The sequence below is a fragment of the Gallinula chloropus genome (genome assembly GCF_964237585.1).
Source record: "Gallinula chloropus genome assembly, chromosome: 4".
NCBI lineage: Eukaryota > Metazoa > Chordata > Aves > Gruiformes > Rallidae > Gallinula > Gallinula chloropus.
In genome coordinates, this window is record NC_140088.1 from 57,926,429 (window position 1) to 57,952,662 (window position 26,234).

Sequence of the window (26,234 nt, forward strand, 5' to 3'; positions counted from 1 at the left end):
GATTGCAAAATGAGCATTTCCTAACGAAGTGGGATTGAGGAACCCAGCCTGTCTGTGTCCCTCCTAAATGCCTCTCATACCACGTGCATGAAAGACTCGAGTGGGACTCCATCCAAGAGCAAAACAAACTGACACAGAACACAACTCGCTTATGGCAGCTGGGGGAAAAAATGTCACTGGAGAGGGACATGACCCCATCAGTGTGCATCAAGTGCTTGCCCTCAGAAGTGGAGAGGAAACCAATTAATGCACTGTCTGAAAGCCAAAACCCCTTCAAAAACCACGACTCCAAGGCCAGTTTCATGCGCTAGCAAAGACCTACCCATTTTAAATCATGTACCCAGTAGATGTCTTGATCAGACTTTTCCAAAGCCAGACGTGAAGTGAGGGAAGTCAGATGCCTGCTGCTTCAACAGCAATTACTTATTTGTGAAACTGGCACCTGTGATAGAATTTCTGCTCAACTTCATGTGGTCCAAAAACTTCCACGGGCGAGTCCATCTGTGGCTGGTCAGTTCCAGCACCAGTGCCAGGTTTTACCTTGGCTGATGTTTCAAATACAAAGCAGTTATACATCAGTACAAAGTCTTATATAGGATTGAGGACAGTATGTGCGTATCTGCGCATAGACAGGACCAGAGCTGCTTGGGAGTTCATGTATTGATATTATTACTTAACCTCACAAAATTCCCCTCTAATGTTCTTGGCTCCCGAATTAGGTTTTTCCCATATGAAATCTGTTGCTGTCACTGGCTGTGCCAAAGGCTGCTGACGTAACAGAATTAATCATCATAATCAGAGTAAGGAATTATTCATTCTCTCATTGAAATGTCCTTGCGCTGATCCTTGCAAGATCAATCCTCCAGAGCTAACACGTGTTCCTGCGATGATGCCATACGAGGAGGCCCAGCACTGCCTACAACAGATGCTCAGGATACCTGCTGTCGTTTAGCAAGGTCACTGCTCAGTGGACAAAGGCATTTATTTGCTTTATCTTTGTTCTGCTGCTCACACCACTGAAAATGCTGTGATGTGAATGGGGCTGGAAACCAGGCCCAGATATTAGGCCTGTGGGGGCTGGCCTTCAGGGCCTCAAAACACACAAGTTTGAGCTGCTTTAAAGTAATCACAGAATCACAGAATTGTAGGGGTTGGAAGGGATCTCAAGAGATCATCTAGTCCCATCCTGCAGGTTCAAGCTAGAAGAGAGAAACATAACCATGAGCATGCTTTCTACTGAGTTGGTCAGTTAGTGACAGGACAGGCAGGGCACGATGCTGTGGGTTGCACTTTCTCCTCCTCCTCTGCTTATTCAGTAAAATCAAGAGCAGGTGGTCTGTTGGGGCTGGGTCCTCAGAAGTGCCTTGTTTTGGTTGTCTTGAGGTAAACTGCAGGAGCAGGATAAACCAGGGTGTGAACACATACCCTAGATTTTTCGAAGTACAGGCCTGAGACAGGCTTAGTGCCAGTGGACACAACCCCCCATGCATAGCTCCATGTTTGTACACCCCAGTACTGCAGAGCACACTTTCTGGTGGGGAGAGAGTTGGGTAAAAATATATGCCCCAGGATTGCACATGACATCTTTTCCTGTCCCTGATTAAAGGACATTTTGAGCTGGGGGGGAGGGGGTATGGTAGTTTTAACATGTAATCAGAAATACCTCAGTTACATACAGTACTCCAGAAAACCAAGACTTTATGCTTTAGTTTTTCCACGTCTGTGATGGCCATTTAAACAAAGCTTAAGTAAAGCTTGAATGTCAATCACAGCAATATTTACTGTGCCTGTAGGCTCTAAAACCCAAGAGCTCTGGCCACCTCTGCAAGCTCTTTCCTAGCATTAGTTGGTTACAGCAGCAGAACCAGCTCATTTTAAATTAATTTGGTGCCTTTTCATTTATACCCAGGTGTGATTCACACCTGTGACTGTGAGTCTCCTGGTCACTCCTGTTGCAGGTTTGCTGAGTTTGTGTCTAGCAAATGAACATGAAGGTACTCGTGACGTAGCCAACTGCTTCAATTGCCCATTGATCGAGTAGCAGCATGTGTGTGGCAGAGAACTGGACAAGCTTCAGAAGTGCTCAGAGTCCTGTTTGCTCGGGCAGAAAGCACAGTAGTGTGTCTTACAAGACATTGCATGCATCTATTCCAGTCCTGATCCTATTTCCAGAGGAACCAATGGCAAAGCTCCTATTTATCCAAGTGGGAGCGGTTTAATAATCTTTAGTATCCACAGCTCATCTTAAAATGTCAAGAGGTGTTACAGAGCAAGGCTTGAGGATAAGCTGAAGTGAGGAAGATGGAGCAAAGCTTAACGTGAGGTTGATGTGCTGCCATTAGCATAAAAATATTTGTTCTAAACTTCAGCAGTTCTACTGGAAAGTGCTTTTAAGACTGAACAAGGAAGCTCTTCAAAGCAGGAAGAGATAAGATGCTACAAAACACATTTAACAAGATGTAGAAATTTAATTACTCATCTCCTGAAAGTCTGCACAGAGTCCATAAATATTGCTAAAAGCTCAAGGCAATTAGGACACAGACGAATTTTCTCATCTCTGCTTTGTACGTACATAAATAGGAAACACAGTAATTGACAAAATCACAGCCTGAGCCATCCAGTTGGCACCAGCCCTCTGCAGCTTGGACTCTCCATCTCCTACCCACGGAACTCTACAGTAAACACATTATGTAACTAATGACACTTCTTTATTAAGATTGTGTGTACTGAAATTAGCAACCATGCATCTGAAATTTGAAGCAGGGCCTAGTTTAGGGCTTGGGCAGCCAGGACAGACAAAATCAGCACGAGAACGTCGCAGACGTGAGGATGGTTCCCCGGGGAAGCCGCTGGTTTCCCTTTGCTGAGCAGCCCACAGGCTCAGCGGCCGGTGCTGTGCCTTCTGCAGCTGGGGCCTTCCGTAGCTACTCGTCCAGTATTGGGGGGAGGCACGTGTGTGTATCACATGTCAGTCTCCAGACAAATTAAGCTACGAATACCACTAAACATGTAGTTTTGCTATTAGTTTACAACCATCCTGCTTTTAAGTGCTGCACAATGTTTTTTGAAAAGAGGAACAACTACAGAGCATGAGAAAGCCCTGAGGCTACCTCTACTCTTGCTGTTCCTTAACACTACAGTATACCAAAATGTTTGCTGGGTTCTTTTTAACCCACGTTGGAGGCCAGTGATTCTTCCACAGTCACAGTGTTCCCCAAACAGCCGTAATTGGAAATCCACTTTTGTTTCCTTCCAAAGTGAGAAGCACTGAGTGCCTGCAGGGCCTGAGTAATATTTTGACTTCACCATGATGTTTCATGACATCTGCTGTAGATTTTCACATTACAAAACCACTGAGTAAGTTTTTTTTTTTAATTTATTTTTTATTAGAGAGTTAGAATGCCAACAACCCACAACTTCTTTAGCAGGTGATACAAATTTTTACTGCTGTACTTGCCCATCGCTCTTCCTACTGTTTTATTTTTGGCATAGAGAAAGAGGTTGATTCTTTTGAAAGTGAATCACTGCTCGTCAGGCACATAAACCCTTGGGCTGCCTCCAGACTGATTTAAATTCAGCACCTTATTTTGATGGCACAGACAAGGATGAGCCCCTCTGAGACTTTCCCACCAGCAGGAGAGATGCACAAGGACCTCATCCTGGATGTCAGCATCAATTCAAAGCTGTGTGCTCTCCTGCCAGTTCAAGGTGATAACAGCTGAAACGTGACCTTTCCCTAGATGTCTCTGGAAGCCTGCAGAAACCCAAATGCTGCAGCCACTACCTCTTTTCAAACACATACTGCCTGGAAAAACAACAACTACAAAGCTAAATCCCACAAAGAAGGTATTTTCACTCCACTTCTTCCTCAGGGATAACAGAATGCATCTACAAGCTTATACAGAAGTCATTATTACTTGTCTTTTCTTACTAAAAAATAATCTATTGAGCACAGATTTGAGTGAGAAAGAAAAACAGCAACAGAAAGATAAATAAAGATGTTAGGCTACCAACAGCTGAACACCAAAGCGCTTTGGAAGAGGGGTGTGCAGAGACAATACCATATGCTCACAATTGGCTTTTTCTGTACCCTCCTCTTCAGGCTGAGAGCACAGGCCAAGACAGCGGAATGTAGAGCTTAACCTCGGCTTTTTTGTTTGCTAAAGCATTCACAGTTCCCAGGGAGCACCATACAGTTTCTTGCTAGGCATTTACTGCACACAGCCACTGCAACCAGATTTGAAACATTAGGAAGAAATGGGGAGTTGGATGATAAATGGCATTCCTGCATATTCTCTTAACTTGGTATGACACGTATTTCAGAGATCCCATCATGGCATCTACATGCTAATACTGCACTAGCACACTCCTCTGTCTACCATCAGAAATAGTTTCTAAGCACAATGTAGAAGCCTCTCCAACAAGCAACAGTTCCAACCTTGGTTTAAGCCATCAAGTATCTGTCAACTAAGGGCAGACGTGCACCCAACGCACTGGAGCACAGACACACACCTGCCACCCCTTGGGCTCTGTCAGGGTTGCTGCACCACAGGATGCTCAAACCCTGCCCCAAGCCCAGCTACAGGATGCAAGAGCATCCACACAGCACTTTCCCACGGCCCTGCATAACCACCCTTGAAAGCACCAGAGCTCGCTCACACGGGAAACCGCTCACTGCCACAAGCTTCCCCACTCCTCCCCAGGGCTGTGAACCATCTCCTGTCCTTGCCACCAGCTGCATCCGACCATCACACTTCCCTGGTAGAGAAAGTTAAACCGTCACCCACAGGCAAAGTGGCTCCAAGCCAGAACACCAGCCAACACTCTTCTACACCACAGAAGCTCAGAGCTCCCTTGCCGCCTGCTGCCCTGTTTATAACCTTCTCTCCATCTGTCCCCCGTCAGAAGGGCCCCGTTGACCCCTCCCTGACACGACTGGTGAGCCTGGCCTCTCTCCACAGCTGGCCTTCAGCACCGGCAAGCCCGATGATATACCGCATCCTTTGCCTGTTGCTGTTGGATGAGCTGCCCTGGCCCTTCTGCACATTTGCAGATGCTGCCTGATCAAGTACTGAGTCCTGCTGCACTTTCCCGCTGCTTTGGAAGATAAAATGTTGCAGCATGAAGTATAAATAACATTTATCCTGTTTAAAATGTGACAGATCTCCTGTGCTATGCTATTTTATTGTATCAAGAATGAATTTGCAGATGATGATACATATTTCCTACCGACCCTGGATGTTTTATCATTGCAGTACTAGCATTCTTGTTATACCACCTTCTTAATGTATTAATATGACTGTCTCAGCTTCTAGAAAACTAAAATATCATCTCATTGTCTTTTACATGCTGCAATTTCTCTTGGGATATTAAAGAAAAAAAAAAAGAATTATGGCTGTATCAGATTATTAACAGCAAAAATGAGCCACAGCCCCTGCAGTGCCATAGAATCACAGAATCATAGAAACAGAATCATCGGGATTGGAAGGTACCTTGAGAGATCACCGGGTCCAACCCCCCTGCCAAAGCAGCTCCCTAGCTCATAGTGCACAGATAGGCGTCCAGACGGGTCTTGAATATCTCCAGAGAAGGAGAATCCACCACCCCCCTGGGCAGCCTGTCCCAGGGCTCTGTCACCCTCACTGTGAAAAAGTTCTTCTGCATATTGGTGCAGAACTTCCTATGCTCCAACTTGAAGCCATTGACCCTTGTCCTGTCTCCACAGACCACTGAAAAGGGGCTGGCCAATTCCCCATGTATCCTATATTGAAGATATTTATAAACATTAATAAGGTCCCCCCTTAGTCTTCTCTAGGCTGAACAATCCCAGCTCCCTCAGCCTTTCCTCATAGGGGAGATGCTCCAGGCCCTTAATCATCTTTGTAGCCCTTTAAACATATCTGGAAGTCTCAAGTCCTGTTGGAGACAGTTGGCTCTCAACTTGCTTCCAGCTTCATGAAGTGAAGAGGTCTTCCCACGTGTTCCATTACCGCTGTCCTAAGCTGCAGCCCGGCCAAGCATGCCCTGGGCTGACAGACATTGCTGGAGCTGACAGAGAAGTAGTGTTCAGCCTGAGCGATGATCTGACCCGTGAAGCTGCAGGACGCAGTGTTTTGTTTCCCACTAAGCTCAGCTCCTTTGGTGGAATACCCTAAGGTGGGAACAAAAGCCAGGTGATCTGTTATGTTCTTCACTGGACTAAATCCAGCATCTGCATTTTTCTCTAATATATGGGCTATTGTCAAACCGCATTATTAATAACAGTGAGGGATGGTTCTCCTGTACCTATCTATCCCTTCAGCTCCCCATGTGCCGCTCTGTGGGCTGCAGTCCTTCACTCATCTCAGTCTCAGCACTCTTCCCTCCTGCCAAAGACCCTGCTGCTGCCTGCTCGCTGTTAGGTTCAGTTCAACTGCAGGAGCTGGTGTCTATCACCCAGTAAACCATGACACTGTCAGGCTGAGCTGGGTGCCAGCAAAACATTGCCTGCAGATCAGGAGAAGGGGTTTACTTTTGAAGCCCTGCAAGGTGCTTTTGCAGCTGGGTAAGAGACAGAGAGCCCAAGCACGGCTCACTCCTGTTTACCCAGAAGTGGCAGCTGGGAACAGCAGAAGGCAATTCTGAGGAATCTCAGCCCAGCACCAGTCGCTGCTTTCTGGGGAGCCATTTCTGCCTAAAGAATTGAGACTTATCAAGGACCAAGGCAAAGAGCACAAGCCCCAGCTGCTTGCAGAGCCCGCGCTCCCTTGAGCGGCACCTCTGTACAGAGCCTTGCTGGCTGAAGCTAAGAGCACACAGCCATGGCCTCTGAAGCTAAACAGAAGGACCAACACAAAAAGCTATTTGCCTGCTTTGGTTTTCTGCTAACGACAGGACTTCCCACCCTCAGAGACTCAAAATTAATGAATATCTGTGCATGTAGAATTAGTGCCTGTAGGTTAAAAGCCCCTCACTTAAGACTCGGGTCAGTCAGCCTCTGTGTCTAGTGTAGGAAATAAGCAAGCAATACTTTCCCATCATTTAAATGGACCAGTTGTGCAACTGGTCCTGGGAAAGTCAGAAATGTGCTGAGATACCAGGTATCCACTTCCAGGTGCTGCTTATGAACAACAAAATGCCCAAGGTGTCTTCTGAGGGCCCAGTCTGGAAACGTTTTTTCCAAACTCAGCTTTCACACACATGAGGCCTCTGTTGCCATCTTTATTGGAAATCTGTGGCACCCTGGCTGGACTCTCTGCTGTTACAGCCACACTCTGTGGGGAAGAGGAACCTGACACAATGCTGGACTGCAGGAATGCCATTAGAAGATGTGGAAGATGAAGGAGAGGTTCCAGGAGAAGGAATTCCCAGGTCTATTGGATACTGCGATCTATTTTGAGGAGTTGGAATTGCATGCCATCCTTAGTAATTTCAGATTAATCCTGAGCTGGGGCTGCACCAGAAATCCCTGGGATTTGTTCTTATTTCTTCCATGGAAAGAGAAGTCTTTAATTTCGCTCTTGCATTCAGTCAGCCACTGTGAAATGTTCCATCATGGCCGAAATGGTGAAAGCTGTTTCTCCATCTGTGCCTGTAAGCCATGAAAGCATCAGCTTTTGATACAAATAATCAGGAGTCCTTTAATGCTTTGAAGATCCAGCAGATCTGTAGAATTTTCTGCTTTTACTAATGCCACTAACTTTGTCCAGATTACATGGAAACCAGTCAGTAACTTGATACATAAACTGCTACCACTGTCTGGTTGGAAGAGCCAACAGAGAACAAACGCTCTGTTAATCCAGTTTCAGATGCACCCAGGCGATTATGCAACCGCTCGGGTATTCAGTCACCTTTGTGATTTCAATTACCTACTTTTTATCTGCCTGGGAAGTAACTATAAAGTTATCAGCGTAAAACTAATAAAGCAGAGAGTTCTATAAAAGTGGCAAGTGTGTTACTGCAACTGCTCCAGGCAATGTAACCTACTTCTGCATAGTCACAGATGGGAAAGGTTTACTGTCTGCATTTTATATGCACAGAAAGACAAGGAAAACATGAAAGCAATCCTGCTTCCTCTCCAAACTCAGTTTTCCCTTCTCTTCACCTGCCCCAGCAGCCAAACCATCAAATCAGTTTCTTTTAAAGGAAAGGGCTCTTGATAGGACTGTGCTGTAAGATGAAGGAGACGGTTATTAACTAAAATTGTATTGCAGCTTAGGGGAGAAGAGGAACAGAGTAGAGGTGTAGTGGGTTCCAGAAACCCAAAATGTAGCCAGTGTAAATGGTATTTTTATATTTGATCGATCAGGCAAATGTGTTACTTTAGAGATAAGGCAAAAGTTGTCATACTGAGAGATGGTTTCTAGCCACACTGTCATCTGGTTAAAAAGAGGCAGTACCCAAGGGCTCTGCTTGTTTATTAAAAGCATCTGTTTTATTTCCAGAAGAAAAATTGAAAATCATTGCTTCAAAAAGTGTGTGACGGAACTGGAGAGACAGAATTGGTTTCAGGCTGGGAAATGTCAGGGGTCCGGACTCTGCTCCTCATGAGACACGATTGCCGGTCACACCAGCAGTCCTGCTATCTCCAGCAGCACTCCTTTACTGCCTCAGAGCTCCTCACTGCAGTACCCAGCTGTGCGGTTCACCTGCCTGGGTTTACCATGTGCAAACAAACCCCATCGAGCTGTGAAGTGGTAAAACACCAGCCCAAAGCCAGCGGGTGAGGCTCAGCTGCCTGAGCCCACTGTGCCTGAGCAGCACCTGAGCCAGGTGGGTCAGAGCTCCTTTGGGTGTGTCTGTAGGAGACGGCACAATGCTGGGTCACAGGCCCAGGGTGCCCTAAAACAGTGTTGTGTGCAGCAGGGCCGACAGCGTCTCTCTTTCAACATCTGGCCTGATGTAGCAAGTCTGATGCTGAAGCTTCCTGACCTACTCACAGCAGGGGCTGAGGCCTCACCACAAGGAGCCCGAGCGAGGGCTGCTTGTTCCCAGCGGGAGAAGAGCAATTTTGCTATGCCCCAGGAGCATCTCTGTGCAGGAGCAATACCTTTGTGCTCCCAGAGTCCCTTGCATGTGCCAGTTTTTGGAGGCATCAGACTTGCCACACCTCTAGGGCTGGAAATCCCAGGTCAAGAGACACCAGCTCTCACAAGCTTGCTGAGACTCCTCACTAGGGCAAAACTCCCCCTGAGGTCTTACCTTTCCTTGAACTGACAATGGGAGGGAGCTCCTACTCTGGGCAAGAGCAGATCATGAATTCTGCTGCTATTTAGATCCCAGTTTGCCAAATTCAGAGGGCAAGATGGAGAAATACTTGATTTGAGATGTGTTTCATCTCCCCTGGCTGCTTCATGAAACCTAAAGACAGAATATGACGAAAAGGTTATTTGAGGATGGAGTTGCCTTTCTTTTCAGCAGTGTACTATCCACTTTTAGTGTTTACTAACTTCCTGGCTGTACAAAATGTACATGGCTGAGAGGTTTCTCTTGGTCTGTAGTCACTGCCACCAAGGAATTCCTCCAGACTCCTTTGCCTTTCCTCCTGAGCTCCTCCGAGACCTCAGCTGCTGTCCCTGGCAGCAGACCAAGGGGAAGCAGCTTCAGTTAAAGCTCTTCTTGTAGCAACAAAACACAATTGATCAGCCACGTTCTGTCGGTGCCAGTAGCTTTTGGGAGCTGGCACTTTTGTAATGCCTGGTTTCTTTTTCTTCAGGTTTCAGGTATGCAATATAAAGAAACCCTCCAGAGAGTTATTTTTCTTTCTTTCATCCTTTGAGCTGAGTTTGAAAACAAAACCTGCTGCAGCTGAGAACCCTTGAAAATATCAGTTTGGATCGATCTCAAGCCAAGTCTGGGAGGGCCTTTTCCTGCCCATCAGGTCTGCAGGCAAAGCAGAAGACAATATGCCAGAACACCACCTCAACAGCTAAATGCCTGGCAGAGCAAGCAGAAGCTGCTGAGCAATGCAGCTACAGTGTCGGGGTAGTCAGCAGTTGTAGGAAAAAGGCAGCAGCATGCCAAGATACCCACCAGTGAAAACGTAATGGACTTGTTCTGCCAGGACAGAGTGAAACGCCGACTTTCGGAGCTAGAGCAGTGGGCAAAGCCTTAACGACTGAATTGTGTAAGTGCTGCTTGCAGAGTAATAATGCAACCGCCTTCCTCCACTGCATGGGCATCTTACTTTCTTGAAAGGGTAAGTAACTCCTTGCAGTCAGAAGAAAACAAAAGTCACTCAGAAAATCCAAGAGCTGAAGAAGGTATCCCTCACTTGGCAGTGGGCAGGAGTTGTCTGTGATGCCCTTTGCTGCTCTGTCAACATGTCTGGCTGAAGTTCTCCACACAGGCCAGTGAGATGCTACTGGCTGCCTCAGAGTGTGGGGCACACCAGCCCACAGACATCCAAACTGGGTTAGTCCTCAGCTGCTTCGGTGTGAATTCAGGGTGGTTCCTTGAGCTGAACTGGAGGCATTCTGGATTTATACCTGCGTGCTTACTGGCAGGTCTTGGCCTGCTGCAGTGAAAGATCCTAATCTCACCGTCATCCCCATGGGATATTGACTTTAACAAAATACTCTATGCTTCATTTCTCACCGTTGCAAAACAACTTAATGGATCATATACTTAGGGGAGCACTTCCATTAATTTCTAGCTTACATTCTCACTCTTTCACAACACCAAAATGTCAGTGGCTTCAGCCTTTTCAATACCTTTTCCTCTGAGAGCACACAAGAAAAAAAAAGAAGGGAAAAAAGAGAAGCTTTTATTTAGCCAAAGCCATCCACATACTACCTCTGAGCATGGAGGAAGAGTTATACAAAGGCCCTTCCACTTACCTTTCCTCTCAACAGGCTAAGCCCCCCCCCTTATTCCTCGATGATTGACATTTGTTTGTTTAGTGTGACCCTGATTCTCTTCTTGCTCACACATTTATCAAGCATGAAGGTTTGCTATAGCTGACATCAGTGGAATTTTATCAGCATAAAAGCAGACAAAAACCTAAGTACAACTGACAGAAGAGGCAGCTTCTGAAAGCAAAAATATGCGTTTGCTGTCTGAGAGAAATGAAACTTATACTTGTCTATTTGCAGCTATATTCCTTTGAAGCATTACAAAACCCCGTGAAAATGTAGATGTTAGAGACTGTATAATCACTTAGAGAGTTAATGTGCATAAACATATATAAAATGATTGTTTGCATTTTTCCTGCACGGCCTTTTTACTGTATTACTGTATAAATCAGACCTATTTTATTTTCACTTGCTAAGCCTTGTACTCTTTTAAAGCATCTCAGTGAACAAATACGTATTTCCAAATCCTTACAGCCTTAAAAAACAAATTTACTCGTATTTTCACGGAAATGCCTCCCAGAACTTTTTCTACAAAGCATATTATTCAAGTTAGGACTGGGGGATTTAATGGCTCAGGATATTATTTCTAACCTGTAAGGTGCATGACAAATCTGAGCACAAAATGTCATGTCACAGAAGAATAGCAAGTCTTAACAGGAGAACTCGAAGCTTACCAGGCCCATACTGTTACGGTGGCAGCTGCGCTAATCACAGACACAGTTCTCTGAAAATCATCATCGTTTCTCTCATGCTTCTGCTGGTACCCAAGAGCATATGGCCATCATCACATGGACAAGGTAGCCGCAAGTCATACCCATGCAGAAACGAGGAGAAAAATCACCCATATCATTTGAAGCATATGGACCCAACGAGGCTTGAAAGCTGGGCTGAGCGGAGGGCTAAGGCACGCTCTGCTGGCAGCAACTGACCGTGTTTCTCAGAAAGGGAGATCCTGGAAACTGATGTCTCCCTCGTGCCAAATACAAGCTGGTTTGTAGAGAGCAGGACAAACCAGCGAGGTGTATGGGAGATGCTGCCTCAGTAGGAAGCTCTCAATTTAGCAGTTTGTCTTGGAGAAAAATCACAGGCAGGTTAGGAGAAGTTGCATGGCAAAGGAGAGAGGTGTGCTTACAAATCTTTTCCTTTTAATTGATTAGACTTCTGTTAGACAGCAAAGTCCTGACCATGCTGGATGTATGTTGTGCTCCTGAAAAGCTGCTTACGGGTGCACCAATGCCTTTGGGCTCAGCCAGCACGTGGGACTGACTCTGGGTGGGTGGGTGGTGAAGGGCTACCAGCCCTCCCCACGTACAACACACAGTCTGGTAGTTTTCCCTTGCTGCCCTCACATCAGCCATGGCTTTCTCAGTCGGCTCATCTATATTTGCATGTTATTATTTACCCAGTAGCACTGCTGATGGACCTTCTGCCCTCGGAGACCACGAATGTTACAGGCACGAGCAGTGCCAGGGAGGAAGGACCCTGCAGTGTCCAAAAGTGATTAGCTCTACTTCCAGAAGGGGAATTCAGTGAGAAAATGCATTACAGCCTTTGGTCCTTGCCAATGACACAAAGGCTCCGGCTGTAATGTAGATGTCTGTCTAATGGGCACTGGGCTAAGACCAGCAAAATGCGATTCATACAGGCCACTGAACAGCTTCTGATGTTAATGACTTTCGATTACCACTGGCCGGAGTTGCATCTGTATTTTATTAACACTGTGTACAGTGTGAGTAGAATTCCAGATGGAGTACAAAGTACCTTTTTCTTCTTTTGCCTGCAATTGCAAATGCTTAAATCGTACTTGTAGCTGTTTTATGACTTGACATTGACCTCAAACTCTGTGCATTCGCTACAGTGGAACATTGTGATTTCTAGGGAGTGGAAAGATCACACAGAACCTGTCGATGATCTCTATGATGCAAAAGAAAAAAATAGTACCATGTTTAAATAAATATTTCTTTCCATTTTGTCTTTGCATTTTTATTGCTTCCCCAGGTCACTTGAAATTGTCCTTCACAGGTCAAGCTACAGTTGCTCTGCAGACAGCAAAAAGAGAGTGCTTTAAGATCATTAGAGCCCTGAAGATGTTAGAGCAGGCCAGATGATTTGCATTTCTGAGGGGAAGTCTCTTATTTCTGAACTGTTCACCTATCATTGATCTGAAAATGTTCCTTTTTTCTTGATGAAAAAGCTCGTCCTCAAAATTAAGAAAGACGTACTCCTAGCCTTGATGTGCCACCTGTTAGCTCCCTGATGTGCCCAGCACAGTCTGGGTGGAAGTGATGATGATGATGATGGAGGAAATGAGCATCACTTCAGGCTGTGGAGCTGTCCTGGGTCTCAGTGGATAACACGGAGGAAAAGGCGATGGGAGATTCAGCCCCAGCTCAGGGACCAGATGCACCATCTGCTCTGCTCCACACTTCCCCCACGGCAAGGCAGCCGCTTCCGCTCTGGCACGAGCTTTTTTTCAACTTGCTGCTCGCTGCTGGCAGGCAAAGCTGTGCAGCCTTGTCAAAGTTTCAATCTGAAGTGGATGCTTTAACGAGGCTCCTTCACATCCCCATCAGATTGGACATGGGGTGCCTCTGCACCTGAACTCCCTTCTCCACCATCCCCTTCAGCGGTGGCACACGCTGCCACATCTGGGACATGAGGAGGACAGGACAGATGCTCAGACCACAAACAAAACCTCGAGAACTATCAGACCTGTAGCATCCTGTAGTGGCTTTGCCACCACTGCCCTTTCTTGCCTTCAGGTAATCGGTGGCCTGTATTTTGCTTTTCTGCCAGGTTTCCTTTTGCCCAGGCAGGATCCCAGCCTCGGGAACACGGGTGGCTGCCGGGACGAATGCTTCCCTTCCCAGGGACGCCTTTAGATGGCTCTCGCCCGCAGCGGTTGCAGTGGCCGCAGCCGGGCTGTGCTGAGTGATGGCCCCGAGAGGGACGGTCTGCGAGCTCGAAGTCAGGCTCAGGGGATCAACGAGGATGTGTGAAAATAGTATATGGCAAAAGTTAATGGAAAGGAGTGCCTCATTGCTCACGGAGCTGTTCTTAAGGCGGTTACACACAGAGAAAAAGAATCCGCAGAAAGAGCATCCCCCCTGCACCTGCCGTGTCCCCCTCCCCACCTTCCCGCAATCCTCTTACTTATTAGAATTTCAACACTGATTTTCTTTGAAGTACAGCCTGTATTTTAGTTATATTATTTCCATTCAGGCTGTGGAAATAAAACTTATGACTGTGTTGATCTCTCAGATCTGCTCAGAGTCTTTGAAATTTGCATTAGATTATTCTAATCACTTAGCCTCATTGTATATATTTACACAAGCACTTTTGATGTTTAAACAGACCAGGCTGCAACGAGAGGTGCAGGGGGAAATACATACCCCAAAGAAAAGGAATGCTCTTTTTATTCAGACCACATCTTAAACTCAAAGTTTGCAGATAAAGCAGAGGGTTGATGCCTCTGGGGCCCAAGGGGAATGACTGTAAGGCTGGGAAGATGGAGGGTCTGACTCTGCGTTCAGCTGCCACAGGCAGAGATGTAGAAGGGCTGGGTCCCAGTGAGTGCCAGGAAGGTGGTGAGGACTTGTCTTCTCGTCCCCTTTCTCATCACTGTAACCTGCACTTATGGCCATCCTGACAGAAGAAATTGTTCAGTCTGAACCCATAATGTCTATATCTACAGACACAAGCTTCTGGGGGCTGACCAGAAGGAGCAGCTGCCAAATCTTGGCTCTCCTGAATTCAATGGGAATAGTAAAATAACATTTTTGGAGGCAGCAAAAAGCCTGGGAGTGTGGCGCAGTTGTGTTTGCTCTGGCCAGACCTGCAGGACTGCAAGTGTTGCAGCCACATGATCAGGTTAATGAATTTGATCTTAGGACTAGTTCTGTTAGATCCTGAATAAGAGGCAACAGTGGAGACAGAAACAACCCCTGCTAAGCAAATATGCCCAGGAAAAGGTGGTGGGGGCAGGCCAGAAAAAGGAGAAGGAATCTTTCCTGAAGATGCAGGAAATTGCATTAACTCAGGTGGAGTTCAGCTTTGCAAAGGCTAGGTAGGGATTTTATTTCCATTTGCATATTAATATAGAAAAAATATTTGCAATTATTGAAGTAGCATAAAGGTGGAATATTCTGGATGACCCTGTTAACTTGATCTTACAATGAAATCTACAGCAAATCATCCATTATCCCACATACTGCCCTAAAGACTAAAAACCACAGTAGACTATGTCAACGTAGTATTGATTCTGTCACTTGAGATGGTGACATTTGTGGGTAAGGACCTTTAAAAAAAAAGAGAAACCTGTTCCAAGAACGTACACTTCCATAAACTCAATGACAGATGACAGCAGACTTTCTAACTCACAAGCTGAAACTGATCTATCCACTTAGACATGCAAATGTCATGTTTTGAATAAGTCTAACATTTTGAATTGCCACCAGTGAAAACAGCTTTCTCCATCGGCAAGGTGGATTTTTCAACTCTGCTAAGCTTGTAAACCATGCAGAGTAGAGGATGGGAAAAAAAGGACAAAACTAAAATGTTATGCTTTATGAGGATTCGGTGATCTAAAGAGGTTTTTAAGGTAATATTTTCCACCTCATAATCTTTTCACAAGCAAACATTTTGTGAAGCCTAGTTACCTCCCTTCCTAGGACTACCTAAAACATGGTGGCCAGGGCCAGGACCTGAAGAGGAGTGCACTCATGGCCAGCGCTGGGCAGGCAGTCACCATACACACTTCTCTGGCGATGCAGCAGGAGGAGCACCCCCAGGACTTTCATTCTGGCTGTTTTACTTCATCCTTATTCCTACCTTGCAAGTCATATGCCTTGGTGCACTGGTGATGAGGTGCTGTGACCCCCATGAGGCACAGACAGGGGACTGAGAAGCTAATGGTCCTTTCCCACCTTAAACAACATGAATTTGTGAAGCAAATAGAAACACCAAGAGATTCATAACTATCCCCCACAGAAATATGACAAGACCAGATAGCACACACAGAAGGAACTATGTATAATCTAGTCTTCTGAGAGATTTTACCATTTTTTTACATTTAAAACCTGCAAGTTGCTAACATTGCTGCCATTGTTATACGTTACTCAGTTATATATATAGTCCATATATATATAGTATATAGTTATCCAAACTGTGCTGTGAGACCAACGGGTGTGAAAGACCTTACTAACTGTGAACCTATGTGCTAGGCAACTTTCTGGGTTTGTCACTGAGAGGATGAAGGAAACAGTTACATTAGCAGTTCAGGTTTCACCAAGGTGTATTAAAACTGAGAATCATTTTCATGTTGAAGAGCTGTGGTAATTAAGCCTTGAGTTCTAGATCCATTTTTGGAAGCAAATTCTTGAAATGATAAATATTTGTGACTAGGATTAAAAGATGCAATGAACGGACAAGCGCCTTGAAACAACTTCTGAAGTTAGTTTTGTTCAACTTCCTTATTCCTAATGAGGACAAAGGTGCCTACGCTGAGGAAGAGGAAAATTAGTGATTTGCTTGAGAAGTTTCCAAAAACACTGATATCCTTCCCTAAAATACCCTAAACTGCTATATATAAAAATCCCTTTCCTCCTAAAAAGAAACCTATCAGAAGTGCATATTTCGGCATGCTTCCTCCCTGAGGATTTCTCAGTCTAGAAAATAAACCCAAAAGGCTGTTTTTTTTCCAATTGCCTTCAAAAGGTTTGCATGTCTGCCAGGTGGTTTGCATCTGACAGAACCATCAATTCCTTCAAGGACTTGACACTGCATCCAATTTGTATCGCAAGTGACTGTAAAAGGAGGTGACTGCAGCTATTATTTTGTTAGATTTAGTCAAAACACCCCCAGAAGAGGCAGGAGGGCTTGCTGGGAATTGTTTGATGAGCCTGCTGGGAGAATAATTACATGGCCAGCAGTTTGTTCACTTCATCTTTTGTAGCACTTTCTTAGAGGTTTTTGTGTAGTTCGAGCACTTGGCTTTTTGAATTAAAGAATCTTTACTGCTTCTGTCTTTTCAGCTAATGCTGGGATTATGCAGTCTCAGATGTGCATCCCAGGGCTTCGTCTCTGTTACATGAGTTATTAGAAAATTACAATACTGTCTTCAATATCCCCCATTCTTACATGAGATGGAATTTTCTGCACCATAGATGTGACTGAATTACGAAGAGTTGCCTGCTCTGGTTGCAATGCTTACATAGACCTTATGCCCATTGGTGTTTTATTCCTGCTGCTTTGAGCAGGATGACTGTCAAAATGTCCAACTTCAATATCATTTTTTTTTTTTTGTTAAAATTGCACATATAAACTTGGCTTTTCTTTTATTTTTTTTTCTTTTTTTTTAAATGTAAGAAGTTACAGCTTGATTTTTCAAGAGCATCTTGGGTACGAGAGACCCAAAGATCTGTTGGAATTTTAATTCAACTCAGCAGCTTTTGAGAAAAAAATGAAGGGGTATGAGCCCCTGGCAGACAGTATGTGGAAGTATTCCCAAAATATTCATTCCGAGTCGACAGGAAAATCCAAAGCTGTGAAAGGAATCACATTGAAAACAAGAAGCTGTGCTAATTCAACTCAATACCAGGGGCCATGGTAGCTGTGGTTGCCTTTTATAAGGCAGGTAGGCAATTAAAAAAGAGGTGGTAACAGTAAACCAGATGCAGCGAACCATCCTGCCAAGAGCAGCCTGACTGGTCCTCTCCAAACCAGTTCTCTCCTCAGCTGCCGTTCCTGACAAAACAGACCAGCCTGAATGTATCCTCAGCCAACCCAAGCCTCTGGTTTTCTCTGGTGGGTGTAGCACACGTGCATCTCAGCTCTCCAGTATGAATGCATCCACAGAGCCCTGTGACTCCTGCTCTAAAGACATGGAGATGAATACAAAGGAAGGAGGAGAAAAGGAAGTAAAGGAGGTAAAAATTACCGCATCAGAGCCTTCTGGTGCCGGATGTATGGATAAAAATGTATTGCTTGTAACTCTGGTGAAGTAAGAGTCTGCTGTTAGAGAGCTTATTACAACCTATCGTTGTGTGCTCGGGGACTTCAGACTAACTTTATGGGAAAGGAGCTGGAAAAAATAGATCATTGGCCAAAGCTGAAAATAAAATGTTTCCTTGCTATGGAAAGAATATTAGCATTCTCACAAAAAGGTTTTATAGAAACAAGAAACATACTTTTAAAGCAAAACTCCCTTTGATGTGAATCCTGCACAAAGCACAAAAATATAAAAGGGCCTGTGGGATCCGGTTTTCTTCTGTGTGAGCTTCCCAATTCCTCTCTTTGCTAATGGGTCATTTGGGACGTGTCTTCTTTCCAGCGGCTCAACTAGGGCATCTTAGGAGAACAGCAGGGATACAAAGGTTTCCTGAATGACATAGAATCACAGAACCACAGACTGGTTTGGGTTGGAATGGACCTCAAAACCCATCTAGATCCATCCCCCCCTGCCATGGGCAGGGACACCCTTCACTAGCCCAGGTTGCCCAAAGCGCCATCCAACCTGGCCTTGAACATGCAGCTGCTGTAACCAGTTTCTTGAAGGGGGAAATATTTCTGTTTCTTTTTCCCATCATTTCTAGTTCTGCACTGTATCTGCCTCACCTTGCAGTTACCTGCCCAGCAGAAGCATAACTTGAATTTCCAGCCAGAATTAGCCCTAGCAATCACCTCTTGACAGAAGTTAGTACTAGAGAAAGATCCCCAGAAATTACTTTATGGGCAATTAAGAAATGACAAGTATATACAGTGAAAGTTCCTTTTCTTTGTTCCATTCATTAGAAATTGGGTTTAACTCTGAATCATGAGAATTTATGTCCCTTTTAAGTGTTTAGTAAATTAAGGTAATCCATATCTTTTTGAATACTGAATATCTGTCAGAGGTCAATTATATGCTTTGTGTTCCTCATAAGATTATTTTTAACTCTTGATCTTTTGAGCTCCCTTTTATTTCCCATTAAAAAAACCCGACTCTAATTTGGGACTTCATTATTTAAAACTAAATTTAATTATCTTTTAATCTAACTTCTTTTATATTGAAACAAGGCTTACTGATCTTCAATTTACAGTGATTTTAATTAAGAAAGCCATCCAGGGCACAAGAAAAAGTACTTCTAAAATTCTATTGTAAACAACAGCTACCTGTAGCAGGATTGTAAAGAAAGGTGGGGGGAGTGTTGTTTCTTTTGTAGGGGGGCAGGTTAGCAAGTTGGATATTTAGTCCTTAACTTTCCTCAGTATTCTATTATTCACCACTGCCTTGTTTACCAGGTTCTTTTAGCATCTTGTGCTGATACACCATTAGCTAACTTTAGCTCAGTTCTATTGCCTAAGAGTCAGCTTCCATTTCTAAGTTATACCTTTTAATATGCTTTTCAATACCAATTTTTAGAAAATGGGGAACTCTATTGTATACAAAAACGTTCCTTCAAGTCAACATTATATCTGTACATTATCAGCTGTTGGATTTTCCATTCCATTCTTAAGCTCAGAGAGTTACGGGTTATGCCCGCTCCTCTTCTATACAGTGGCTCCATATTGCAAATACTTAAAAATAACAAAGGATAAAATTTGTCGTGGTGAAAGGAACATACCAGATAGAAACAGCTCACCTGCTCTGCACAGCACACTGATACAGACCTGCTGCCACAGCCTGGTGCCGCAGATGCCCCCAAAGGTCTATTTGGGCCACATTGGGTAAGCAGTGCTGAATGGAGCTGAGACAGCTTGAAGCGTTTGGCTCTGCAGCATTCATACTCCCACCTGGCAGGGAGGGGACCTTTCACTCTGCACAGGGTCTGTGTGGTACCCTGTGCTCCCCAGGAAAATGCCTATGGGCATCAGAAGGCAAATCAGGCATGGAGAGGTAGGATTTTTCTCTGGGATTTTCAGGGACATACCTCCACCCATTTCTCCAGAAGGGAAAGGTGCCAGTATCTTTCTTTCACAAACTCATCAGCAAACAAGACTTTTTCAGCTGGAAGTGGCCAATGGCAACAGTGCAGTGTTCCCATAATTCCTTGTTTAATTCTCTTCTTTCTGCTACACAAGGACTTCAGCTCACGTTTTCCCCTCTCTTATCCCTGGCAGGCAGGTTTCTTCACTGAAAAACAAGAAAAAGAAAACAGGGTCAGAGTGCAAAATCAAGGAAAGGAAAATACTTTCTTGCTTAGCGATCTAGAGATACAATACTATGACTGTTTTTACTAATATAAAACTAACTGCAAAAACAGAGCAGGGAAAAAGAACCAGAGGTCCCCAGAGATCAGCCTCTAGTATGCTGAGGAATGACGTTCCCTTTGTTATTCTTTCTGACCAAACCCAGCTGGACAATGTTACAAGGACGGTGTGAGTAAGCATGTGCTGCTGGTTCCCATGCAGTGTTTCTCACACATTTAGGGCTATAGGGTGCCCACATTCATAAGCATTCAAATGACCTAAAAAAGAAAGAATGGAAAACTGCTGTAGGAACATGCAAATTACCCACAGACAATGACTGGATGCCACTACATCAAACTCACATCATACTATAACTAGGCTATTGTTCACTTTGACTGGCAGCCTTTTTAGTTTTCTCTTTTTTTTTTTCTTTTTTTTTAAGATCTCTCATTATTTTTACTGGTAACTAAGGAAAAACTTTTAATAGAAGCGTTATTCCTCTTTATTTCAGTATGAAGTAGCTCCTGAGTCTCTGTGAAACCTCCCAAGGCTACACAGCCCTTATCTTTACATGTATCTTTACATGGTGGGTTACACCAGAAGGGTCTGATTTAGGTTCTTATACGATTAAACAATAATTTGTGTAAACAAAGCAACAAAACCTCATTAGAAAATATTAACAAGGAATTTCCATTATGGAAATTAATTCACATAGGCAGAAAAATCAGATTTTATTGGCATCTAACAAGGATTTGCACAGAATTTTGTCTTCATTCGAGAATACGGAAGATCACATTTTCCTTCTTGCAAACATAGTTTTGAAGTCAATGCTCTAGAAATCACTGCCTCATCCAGGATAAAGCAACACACTGCATCTAGGGGATGAAATACCATTCATGTAGCAAAGAGAAATGTGTTTAGTCAAAGGTCAAATCAAAAGGAATGGGGTGGAAAGATTTCCCGCTTGCCAGCAGGAAGGAGGTTTAATTATTCCACACCACTGCTCATCTCATTGGAAGTAATGAGCTCCATGGCAATGCAGTGGCAGGCAAGTGGAGATTCTTTCTTCCAAACAGAAAGTTTAGCTAGGATAAAAATTAAATTTATACTAAAAAAAAAAATAATGCAGGGAAAAATTAAGTCTTGAATCTGCACACTCAGTGACAAAGATGTTTACTACTTCCTTTGAGGTGTTACAAATGCAGATCAAGTTATTTCAGACTAAAAAGATTAGAAAATTTATTCTCAAATCATAAACTTGCTGAAAGTCCTGCATCAGAAACTAAACTGTGAAGCCACGTTCTCTAGGTTGATATAAGTTGGGATTTGACCGGATGTGCATTTAAAGCCCGTGAGCACGGGACTGTGCCCAAGTTCTGCCATTCAAATATAGCCTGGTTCTGTAGCAGTCTTCTGTGAATAGCAACCACACAGCTGCTGTGAAAAGGGTGGTTTCAGGTGAAGTGAACTGCGAAGTGTGAAATAAGCTTTACAAAAAGCAATGCCTGCTTCAGGAGAGTTATTTTCTGAATTAGTTTCAACATGCACAGGCTTGCACACCTAAGTATCTGTTTATATAGATGTTTATCCTGGTATATCCCGATTTTGGAGACTTCATCATGTTGTCAAAATTAGGAGGCTGGGCTCTTGGTAGGGAGGAAAGGGCTCCTCTGAAATGCAATTTAGAAGAGGAGTCAGACCTGGGTGGTTTCTATTCCTCTTTACAAAAGGCCCTCTCTCTCTAAATTAAGAGAGGGAGCTTTGCTCGCAAAGCAACGAAAACACCTTCTTACTGATCATTTACTGAATCTCAGTATTCATTATTGCCAAGTCACCCCTACCTAGCCCAGCACCTTACAAAGTTATATATATATACATACACACTATACATATGTGCCTATAATAGACCTTTGAAAGAAGATATGTAGCAGATTGCAACTGAAAAAAGAGTCATCAAATGCCTTCTCTATTCTTCAGTTCAGCCATTCTTCTAAACAGGACTCCCTAAGTACTCAGAATCTTGGGCTTAGGATACCTTCTTGTCTTTGTATTAAATAGTAACATGCAGACACCACATAGCACAGAATACTGTTTCCATGACTTTGATTCCTGATAGGATCTACCTTTTTTTTTTTTTTTTTTTTGGTTGGAGATTTGCTTACATGATTTAGAAACATTACCTCCAGGAAGTATTTAGAAAGGAATAAAAGCAATGGTGATTTCAAATGGAAGAGGTTCCTTTGAAATGGAAACAAACCTGGAATAAGTTGCTTAGACAAAATACAGGCTGTAGTACAAAGTCCTACACCCAGAAAACTGGAAGAATTTGTAGCATAAGTAGAGATTTCAAGCCCTTTATAGCTCCTATAGGATTGAATCTCTTAAGGTATATAATAAATCCAGATGGTTTTTTGGGGTTTTTTTTTTGTTTGTTTGGTTGGGTTTTTTTATCCTGATGGTGGTGGGAAAATTCAGATACCAGGATTCAATGTAAGATCAGTGGAAACAAATTTTTTAGCTCTTCCCCACCACCACCTTCCCACAAGAGAATGGCATAAAAGAACACATCATAAATCCCACTCCCCCCCCCCCCCCCCAATTAATTTCCACATGTCTCTGATATATGAGACACATCAAGATAGCATCATAATTGTGAGGCAAACATGCTGTTTTCATAATGGAAAATTCTAATAGCTTGAGACTTTTCAATTAGAGCACTGAATCTCTGCTGCAGCACCAAGCCTCTTCTACCAGGGGACAACAGATTTAGTGGACTATCCAGGCCTTTCCTGCATCTGTTAAATCACAGGTAAAGAACTTTCAGGATTATTACTGAAATTTGATCTATTTAAGGAAACCAATAGTGAATTCTTTTCCCCTCTCTTACAACCCCTCTCTGAAGTTTTATAGGTAATTAAATGGAAGCATGATTTTGGACACATTTCTGTTCCAGTGTTGCTGGCTGCTGCTGTTGCACACACTGCAACTGTTGCAGAGGGACAAGAGATGGACCCTCTCTTTTCAACAGAAGCTCTGCAGCAGTGGCAACAAAGGTGAAATTTTTCCTCACACAGGGCACAGAACCTATCAATGGCTGCTATGCACTTAAGGAAAGATTATGCTCAGACATTTCCTATTTAATCCAAGCCAATCAAATCCAAATCTATCTAACAAAGGTAAAAAATACTACTACTATTTATTTACTCTATTAGCTATCCCATTGCTAGTTAACTGGCCAGAAACCACAGCAGGCTGGCCTCTCTCACCGGCATTCGCTCGATTAGCATTGCAGACTATGAGGCTGCATGACTTTATTCTCTCCCATCTCTGCATGAGGAAGCTGAAGCACATTCTCATGAAGCAAACCAAATCCTTCAGCTTCCTCTAAACCCAGGTTTTAAATTGCTGAAATGATTGTCTTCCAATACAACTATTTCTGAGAAGCTGGGAGACAGTGGAGATCCCGTTTTACTTCCTCTAGATTTTTCTTCCAAGAAAGCTCAGTATGAAGACAGTGACTTGTTATGGACTGAGGCAGGTTTGCATGAGGACAGTCATTCGAGGTATCCTCACCATAGATTTGGCTATAGATTCTTTAAGATTTTATATGAAGGATAAGAATGCCAGAAACATAGATCTGACTTAAGATGAAGCAGCAAAGAAAACATGACTTGAATTCACACTTACAGGAGAGCAGGCTTCCTGTGCCTGTGTTCCCTTCTCTGTATTGCCCTCTGTTAGCAGGAAGATGCATTACTGGCACTGCATGCATTACACTATGCAGGGAAGCTGAAGAGGTGCCTACAGCATAGGACTAAAAAAATATCCAAATAGTCGTGCTCACAGCACTCAAAAAAACCCCTCTGAAAAACCCCAACCCCCCCAAAAAAAACCCAAACCAAACTGAAACAAAAAGACTCCCACACCCCAGGACAGTATTAAAGCTACAGCTTACTAAGGCAGTCTTACTTTTGCTCTGTGGCCTGTTTTACCATAGAAAGCACTTTGCAGAGCTACTGTAACATTTCAATCTCTTTTTTCCTTATTTGGAAATAAAGCATCTCATTTTTAGCTTAGTGGACCTTAGTTCTGACCTTCGTCATTCTAAACCTCTGGCTTGCTGTGATTCAACTTGACTGAGATGGAAAGGTCTCTTGCATGTTATCTTTCAGTGTGTTTCATAAAAATAGGTAGTTGGGAAGAAAAGAGCAACACTATCTGGGGACCAGTTGAGTGAGTGGCAGCCTTCTTTAGACACCAGGAAAATGAGATGGTAATTGTCCCTGGGGGCAGCATTCCACAAAAAACTGTGCTGAAGGAATTCCATGTTATAATTGAGTTTGATAGTAAGAGCTGGTCACAGATTAAAGCTGTTCTCCTCTGGGTTTTGTACACAGATAATCTCTGCTTCATACGTTCCATAAAACACAAGTCAACAGACAGTGAGAACGAGACAAGCAAAGATCGGTAAAGGAGGCAGTGCTGTGGTATGTGGCCTGCTACCAGTGCTTTTCCAGGCATCACCACAAAAGAAATTTTAAAGAAGGACAAAAATGCTTAATTCTCCTTTGAAGATGGAAAAAGCAACAATGACTTTGTGCAGTGAAATAAGAGTTGATGCACTCCCTTTTGTTTGAAACCTACACCAGCCATCACACACAGGGAGCACCTAAGTGCCTATGGGTCTCCTATGTACTGTATTTAAAAACTGCAGAGCCAGTGACCTAAAGTCCTTTGTGGTGACACATTTAGCTTATGTTTATGGCATTGTGCCTAACAATACTGTTCCACTATTTCAAGCTCTATCCCCCTCTCAGGCAAAGAGAAGCACTGGGAAGGTTGGTGTTAGGATAGATATCACAATGCAGAATAAACACTGGTAGTTGTTTTAGTCCAGGTTTGCCCTTGCTCCTTTCTCACAACCACTTAGTGCCCTGTCTTCCAGCTGTACAATGTTGTATCCTTTCCCTGTGCACCCGTGCAAGTGTGTTGGGTGACAAAAAACCAAACCAAAACCCAACCAATCACAGATTGTGTATGTTTGGATAGTTAGCAATAGCTTGTACACCTGCATCTGTCCTTTACACTGCTTGAGTGTTTTGTATGTTGAGAGGGTGTTCCCAAAGAGCACATCAGCTGGAGGCATCCCTTCAGGCATCTGCCTGAAGCAGCCAGTTCACGGGAAACTATCAAAGAGGAGTGGACACCACCAAGAAGAAAGAAAGGGCAGGTGTGGGGTGCATAGATGATTAGAAGGAAACTGGTTGTACTGGAGAAGAGACTGCATTTCAAGAAAAGAAAAGGAACTGCACACAGGGATCAGGAGAAGAATACTTTCATCAGCTGGATTTAAATTTACTGACTTCCCTACAAGTGGATGAAAAACTTGTGCAGGGAAGTACATGCAAATAACCTAGAATTCTTTTGGCTGATTTCTCTGGATGTGTACCTCTCTGCTGCTAACTATAAAGTAATTAATTTCTGTACCTCTCCTGAAGTCTGTATATCTGTCTGAGCGGGCAGCGCTGTGCCCATGAGGATGTGGCCTTTGGAGTTAACACAGTGCCAGGACAGCAGCTTGGAAACAGCATCAGGGAATGGAGCTCAGGTTCTGCATCCCTGTTAGTGTGGACAGAGCACTGGTACCAAGAAATGAAGAGAGGCTGGAGCTCTCCACACAGATGTATCCTACATCTGAGAACAGTAGAGGTGGAAGCCGGTGGTGCCACAACCGTGTCCAGGCAGTCGGCATGCTCCAACACACTCTCAGGGATCAGACAAACTGCTCTCCGCGTGGGCACAGCCTGTCAGCAAGAGGGTCCCATCCCTCACTGAACCTGCCAGTATAATTTTTCCTCCCTCTCTTTTGCTGTTACAATGGCTGATGTTCACCATCAATTTTTTGTAAAAATTGGATATAGCAGGTAAGATGAAAGCTGGAAGAGAAATCTTACCTATGTACTTAGAGAGTTAAAAAAACTTACATTTGTGGCTTTTGCTTCTTTTTACATGCAAACCAGAGTAATACCCTATTTTCTATCAACAAGTAAGCCTGAATTAACTGAGGACATAACTCCCAGATTACCCTGAGCAAATGTAAGGGCAGCCTATTGTCAAAACGTGTAGCACTGTCTCTTTGGCAGCAGCCTGTGCTTGTGTCAGTACAGTGACTGCAGAATCACAGCCTCAGCTTTATTCATCTTCCCCAGACTTGTATTATCTCATGAAGACAAA